We start from the raw sequence: 8,114 nt of genomic DNA, 5'->3' as shown, positions 1-8,114 counted from the left end.
CAAGATAAAATGGAATCATCATCGCATTATTTATTCAGTGGCGATAAGAATTCAGTCCAATGACCATTTGCTTCAGAATAAATGTGGATGAGATACGAGTAGAGTGCAGCCTTCTGCCAAGATCCTTTGTTTGTTTGTCAGCAGGATATCTCAAAAACACACAAGTGAGAAATAAGTCTGAGGTTATGGCTTTCATACACATTCAAATTTGAAAGAATAGATTGAAATGATCAATAGAACTTTATCTGCCTTTCTAAGTGTTTTGTTTTTGTGGTGCACACAGCTTCGTGCCCACGTCACAAAAAGTGCCCCATTTTCATGACACTTTTTTTTCATTTTGTTATTTATAATCCTCCCTTTCTCTTAAGTGTGTCCCCTCCCCTAAACCTAACCAGAAGCTCCCCTCCATACCCTCCCTCCATCACACCACATTTCGTGCTCCCATCACAAAATGAAATCGTGCCCCTGTCACGAAAATCGCCCCGTTTTCGTGCTCCCATCACGAACCCATAGATTAATGTACTTTTCGTAATGCTACCGTGAACTGCCATGAGACTGGGTTGGGTGCACAATATCTAAAAAACAATATCACAAATAGGCACTTTTTTCTCATGAACTCTGGAGTCCATCAGGGATGTGTTCTGGGTGCTACTGTTCTACCTTCATTGTTGCGTCCGTGTTGCTCGACCGACACCTTTGACATGTGTGTTTGTATTTATTATAACTGGAACACGTTGTTGTTGTGTGCACATTGGTTGACTGCCACAGCTGACTCACACCTATTCTGAGAGGGGTTTATATGCTAAAATCCAGCATCGGTGGAATTTTTGCGAAAATTGCCAAAGAGATGTTTTGAGGATCTCTGAGACCATAAATGTGTTGAAAAAGAGTACAGAATGTCAGCTTTAAAGAAACATGTCAGAATAATGTGGAAATATGACTCTTGACATGGCATTAAAAACCCTGATCACTGAATGCATTTGAGGCTTTTTCTTACTTTTGAAATCAGGTCTGACCAAGTACAGATCCTTCAAACACCAGGCCATGAGCAACAGCAGCAACAACAAGAAGTCATCACTGTGGTACATTTTACACCAATTACAGTTAGGTCATTTTATTTACTCTGAAGAAATGATTTTATTTTACACATTACAGTATATTAGAGTTGAAATCACAGAATTAATATGAGCTCAGAATGCATCCAAATGGGGTAAAATCAATATGAATGAAATACTTTTCACTGTGAGATGACCCATTTAAGGGGAGTCAAAATCTAACCCCTTGTCTGTGTCGTCACACCTGGATAACAGATCAAGTAGGGGATTGCCTGTTGGGGTGAAATATGGTCTGTACCTTGTGTTACACATGGTCGCTACAGTAACCACGAAGGTTCAACAGGAACTCTGAACACGTGACGGCTAACAGGATTCTGGTGAAACAAGAAGTCCTCCACAGTGGATCAGGTGGAGGAGGTGATGGCTTGTAACCCACCGGCTGTGAAGGTGGATGAAGGTTGCAGCAGGTCCTCAGACCTGACCGTCTGGAATTCCGCAGCCATCGGACCAGGATAATGATCTGTTGAGGACCGTGTGTTTGTCGGTGTGCAATAACATTCCCACCTTAAACAAACCCATGCACAGGCATCTCTAGGTTGAACCTGGATGTAGATATCCCATCCGGGAATTGATTGAGACAATCTTCCTCTCCCCCGAGGGATTGACATGACAACGACCCATTTAAGGTCCCGAAAGTAATTGGAAAATTGTCTGTTGCAGGTTAAAAACTCTAGGATTGTTTTTAAATCTAACATATCTCTTGGACTACAGCCCAAATCACTCATTACAGCAAGAGGTTTATAAAAGGGTTTACTGTGCATGAAGTAGATGAGTGGGTGAAACCACCAAAACACCCATGTGAGAGAAGGTGTTATACCTTTATAAGCACTCTCTTCTGTTTAACTGTGACTTTCTCTGTTCTGTTCTATAAAGAAGTTGTGACTGATGAAGCAAAAGACAAATGTTGTTTGCACATTCTCTCCAGTCACAGCCAATGAGGTGCAGGAAAGTAGGCTGAGGTGGCTGAGGCTGAGGACAGGATGAGGAATGTGACAGTAAAAGAGTGATGACACTGAAAGTGCAGAAGAGAATGAGATGAAGGATGAAGTGGCACCGGATAGAGAGAGTAAAGGAAGACTTTAAGGAAAAGGAGCATGGAGGAGGTGCAGGATCGGACTGTTTGGACAAGGTCTGTCAGACACACCAACCCCACGTAGACAAATAAAGAGATGCAGAGATAGAAGAAGTCAGTTTCCAGCATGCAGAGTTGTTAGGGGTGTCTTGGGTACGTTGGCCCAGGATTGTCTGTAATTTGTCATTGATGAGTTTGTGATCACTTTGAATCTGTAACAATCACTCTGCCTCTTTGTTGCCACCATCTCCAGTGTGGATCAGTAAACTACTTTATAGTCCTATAACTCAGGGCTAAAGCTGACTCTCTGGGGCCACCGCCTGTTCAGACTGGGGTTGCCATAAGCTGATTAGATCATTCAGGTGTGCATTGATTCAAATACTAACAGACACCTGAATGAGCAAATCAGCTTGTGGCAACCAGTCACCTTCTGCCTGCACAGAGCAGATGTGCAGGCAGAAGTAAGTAAGTCAGTAAATTTTATTTATATAGCACTTTTCACAGATAAAAACCACAAAGTGCTTCACAATGAAAATATAAGATATCACAACTATATAAAACAATAGAATACAGCATAAAACAACAAATTAATTAAAAGCTTGTCTGAATAAAAATGTCTTTAGTTGCTTTTTAAAAGAGTCAATGGAGTCTATACAGCGTAAGGACAGGGGAAGAGAATTCCACAGCCTTGGTGCCACTACCTGAAAGGCCCGATCCCCACGAGTTTTAAACCGCGTACGTGGAACCAACAGCAACCTTTGACCTGACGATCTAAGAGCGCTGGATAAAGAATAAGGTTTCAGCAGGTCAGAGATATACTGAGGAGCTTGACCATGTAAGGCCTTAAAAGTTAAAACTAAAATTTTAAAGTGAAACCTAAAATTTACTGGCAACCAATGAAGAGAAACCAAAACTGGAGTGATATGGGATATTCTACTGGTGCCAGTTAAAAGCCTTGCCGCAGCATTCTGTACAGACTGAAGATGATCCAAAGCTGATTTACTGAAACAAGTAAAAAGACCGTTACAATAATCCAAACGAGAAGAGATAAAAACATGAATAATCATCTCACGTTCAACCTTTGACACCAGTAATCTGAGTTTTGAAATATTCCTTAAATGATAAAAAGAATTTCAAACTAGCTGTTTGGAATGATACTCAAGGGACATTGAACTGTCAAAAATGACACCTACATTTCTAAGGCTCAACTGAACAGAAGAGGCTAAGAAACTGATATGTTGCCTAATTTCTGAAAACATATCAATGTTTCTGTTTTATCTGTATTTAACTGGAGGAAATTGTTGCTTAACCATTGCTTGATTAGGAAGATGACTGGCTGACTGCAACAGGTGCTACTGGTGGTGGAAGATCCAGATGGTTAACATAAAACAAAATAAAGACAACTCAAGAATCCATCAGGCGGATTCTACCCAAGATTTTTAATAAAAATTTGAAAATTATATGTAAATTTAGTGCTTTCTGGTGCAATCTCAGCATGAAAAAGCAGGTTATTCATTCATTAATTTTTTTTTTACTTGTTTATTTCAATCAAAGGTTATGGGGTACTGGAGCCTATGCCACCAGTCATAGGTTGTGAGGCAGGCTACAGCCTGGACAGCACACCAGTCTATCACAGGGCTGGTTTATTTATTTTTATTGAAGTAAACAGATTTTTAATATGGCTCAACAATTCCACTTAGTTAGGCTCCAGCCCCCATGACCCTTGATTGGAGAAAATGGGTATAGAAAATGAATGAATGAATGAATTCCACTTAGCGCAGCACTGAGATAGTAAAAGTAAGACACTCAGAAACATATTGATTGAACAATGTTTTAGTTGTTAAAAATACATTTTTTTATTATTGTTATTATGTAATGTCTTCAAAAGTGGACCTTTATTCTATGGTGATTATGATGGGGAGGGGCTTCATCTCCTTATGCCTCTGGCTACCTCCTGCACTGTCTCTGTTAGTGGTGTATCCACTAACTATACTTGATCCATGATCCATATGGACTATCCTGAAGGTTTGGCACACATGTGAACTGCTGATTAATTGCATGAAATTAATAAATTAATTCAAATAAATAAAATAGACCCTGGTTGGCTGCTGTCCCACTCTGGACAATGGATGCATGTTATCAAACTCTGTCATTGCAGAAAATTACCTGTTGACTTCTAGTTTAGGCTGTCAAAAAGATGCGTCAACAGGTCTGAGATGAGATGAGATTTATTGTCATTGTCGTTACACGAGTGCAGCAACAATGAAATCACGTTTACATTCCAGTTACCTCAGACAAGATACAGCAATTAATCCACAATTATTACTTGTTTACCGTAATAATGGCACACATCAGAATTAAAGACAACACATATACATTTGACATTGTTTATGTGCACTAAACTTGAAGCAGTCTGTCATCTGAATTGAGGTAAAGTGGGTGAAGGCTGCAGCAGGTGGGTCCCACGCCGCCCAGCTTGGGGGATTGAAGGCTGCAGCAGTAAAAGGAGCGCTGCCTTGGAGGTGGCAGGGAGGAAGCCAGGGTGAGGGGGGTGGAGAGACACGGAGGGGGGAGGTAATAGGGATCGAACGAGGGAGACATGCGTCGTGTGCAGATGAGTTAAGTTTCTGTCAGTTTCTGTAGATAACATGTACAAAACAATGCTTGTAAACAAATAGAATCCGTCAAAGGATGATTTCATTCCATAAAAAATGTGTTTTTTTCTTCACAAATTAATATTTATGCACTGATCTGCAGTCATACTGTGAGAGCAAAACAACTGGAGGGTGTGAAATAACAGTAACAAGGTGCAGGCAGTGAACAGGGTGACCAGTTCTTCATTTGGCCACTACTTTACTGATCTCTGAGCAACAGAAGTAAAACATCTCTCAGTGTAACACTGTCAAATAAGAACAGGTTTAATAGTACATTTGAAATTGTAGGACAAGCATTAGATCAGTGGAGTCAGTCAATGAGTGGGTCCACAATTTTTCTGGAAGCAACACCATAAAACTTACAGTATATTCAGCTTTGAAATTTTGGGTTCTGATGGATGCAGGTGAGGACCAATGGACCTCCTATTTTGTGCCATGTTGGCATCTTTTAACATGCACAATGACAATAACATATAATAAAGGCAAATTTTCAAGTTGCTTGTGAAGCTTTGGTGCTAATTACAGGGTCCTGGTGGCCACTAGAGGCGAGTGTTACTTGTTTTTAATGGGAATGTGACAATGGACAAAACTTTGGGTGAAACATACATCTCACAGAGAGGTGAGTTATGACTGTTTGGTTGTCTTGAGTGTGTCTGCCTCATATTTAACTGGCGTCAGTGTAGTGACCCGAACAGGACGGAATGTTTTGGCTTTTGTTCATGCATTCTAGCTCTATTGCAGACCTGAATAACGAGCAGGATGAAGGTCAAGGTCAAGAGTCAAGTGTGTCATGTCGTGCCAAGAACCCAGGTTTCCATGGTGATATGTTTTGTTTGCGTCAAAAGGCGCTCCAGTAATTGTTTGCCTTGGATTGTCATGATAAAATGGGTTTTATTGTGAAGAGCATTCAGCAAGTAACATGCAAAAGAAAGACATACTCTGATTGTTGATAGCTTCTTTGGTTGGAAGAAATATATGTGTATTTATATTTTGATCTGTTAACACTATGGTTTGTGTTTTCCAATAAAATGACTTTTTTAATTCTCCAAGTGTCTAATTGGAAGAATGAGTGGGGCGTTGAAGGGCCAGCGGTATGCAGCTGCCCCTGTCAGAGCCTCACAGCACCAGGCCTTTGGACCTGCTCTCGCCTCAGGCTCCCGACTGAGTCCCTCTTACAGCTGCTCCATCGCACCGGCTTCAGAGCCAGCGGGTTGAGGAGTTGGACATTGTGTTGCGAGGACTCTTGCTGAGGGACGACTCAGCTGCCCACGCAAACAAACCCCAGTTGGTTGTTTGACAGCTTTACCGGCACTGAGGAGGCGTCCTTGCGTCCCCGAGACTCGGCTCCTAGGGGAGCCTGCATTCATGACTGTACACAGGGGAGCAAAGCTGCTTCTCCAAGAAAAGCTCTCATCTGTGGTGATCAATGTCAAAAACGGTCCCTCTCAAAATAAGACAAATAATGCAAAATCTGAATGAATGAATGAATAAATGAATTTATTTATTCGGCACACAGATGAACAACAACAAAAACTCATAAAAAGAACAACGTAACAGTGAACCTGTGTGGCTGAAAGGTTGAAGGCAGAAGCAAAGCTTATAAATACCCTCCCCTTATACCATAAAAAATTAATAATGAATACATCTATAAATATATATACACATAACAACAATACCAAAGAAGTGTGCACGAAAAATATAACTTAATCAATGCACTAAAATTTCAAAACACAACCAAATAAAATCAGTAAACCTAATTCTTCAAACGATAACAAGTAATTATATTATTTTTGTAAAGACTTTTGAAACCAACTAAGGTACCAAGTAATTGAATATTATCAGGACAATTATTCCAAATCTTAACACCTTTAAGGGAAACACAATAACTTTTTACAGTAGTTCAAATAATAATGTTCCAAATCTAGCCAAATTGTCTGGTATTAAGCAAAAAAAAAAAATCTGCCAATGGGGTAAGAAAAATGTACTTGATTAGAATTTTCAAAACTAGCAAAATGTCTGGCAGTGAATAATCAAAATGTGCCTTAAAACTAGACAGAATTCTTATTTTAAGATTAGCCTCTTTCTTAAAATAAGGAAAACAATCTTGTTCCTTTGCTCAGATGATTTGAAATCCATTGCCTTTCCTTGTGGCTGGCTAAATACAAACAGAGGGTCACCCCTTTGAGTCTGGTCTGCTTGAGGTTTCTTCCTCAAATCACCAGAGGGAGTTTTTTTTCTTACCACTGTCACCTGTGTGCTCACTCTGGGGGTTGATAAGGTTAGACCTCACTTGGGTGAAGCGCCTTGAGCAAACGTTGTTGTGATTTGGCGCTATATAAATTAAATTAAATTGAAATACAGCTTGATATGAGCTGGAAAAACATATTAAGAAAAAGTGAGATACATTTTCTCAAAATAAGACTTTTTTTTCTTATGTTAAAAAATGGTTGACCAGATTATTTTTCTATTTAGACAATAATTATGTCAAATTTTCATTAAACAAGTCTTTTTTTTTTTTTTTACTTTCTTAGATATTAGTTTTTGCAGTGTGATGGTCGGCGATGACAGAGACGAACCATGCTTCCATCAGATCAGCGCAATCTGGAAATAACCACTTGGACACAGTTCCAACAGACTAAAGTGAAATATGAAGAAACATCCAAGAAATTAAACACCCATCTACATTTAAAACAGAGATGCTTCTTCACTAAGTACAAAGAAGCGGTCTATGCAGGAGAAATGCCTGGCTAATTATTTTGTTAAGGAGCGAGTGTGTTAATAGACACATAGGGGGAATTGGTAGTGTTGGGGATTTCTGCTTTCTTTCAGTCCAGACAGGTTAAATGTGCAGTTAGGCCTGGACAATGGAGCGCTCCATTCACATGCAAAGATGAGGTATATGGAGCTAGCTGATTTTTTTGTGTGGTTGGTCATTCACACTTCAATTGAGAGGCACCAAATCGTGACAGTATCCCCTACTCTCCACACTGCCCATAGTTCCCTTCCATCTATGCTTCCTGTACCTTTTCCTTTATTCTAAAACTATATTTCCATCATGCTTTTCTCTTCTACCACTTAAAGCACAGCTTCACTGTTTTACAAACTATACTGGAGCACTGCACTCACAGCGCGCAAACCTCTGCCAACACTAGTTTCCAGTTATACAAATTTTTACCTTGGAAGAAATTTTCAAGGTCAAAGTCCTGTTAGAAGTGGCTTTTCATAAGCTAAAATATAATACAAAATATAGATCAAAACGGCTTTTCAATGTTA

This window comes from Thalassophryne amazonica, chromosome 9 (genome assembly GCF_902500255.1).
Source record: "Thalassophryne amazonica chromosome 9, fThaAma1.1, whole genome shotgun sequence".
Classification (NCBI taxonomy): Eukaryota; Metazoa; Chordata; class Actinopteri; order Batrachoidiformes; family Batrachoididae; genus Thalassophryne; species Thalassophryne amazonica.
Note: the sequence above shows the minus strand (reverse complement) of the source record.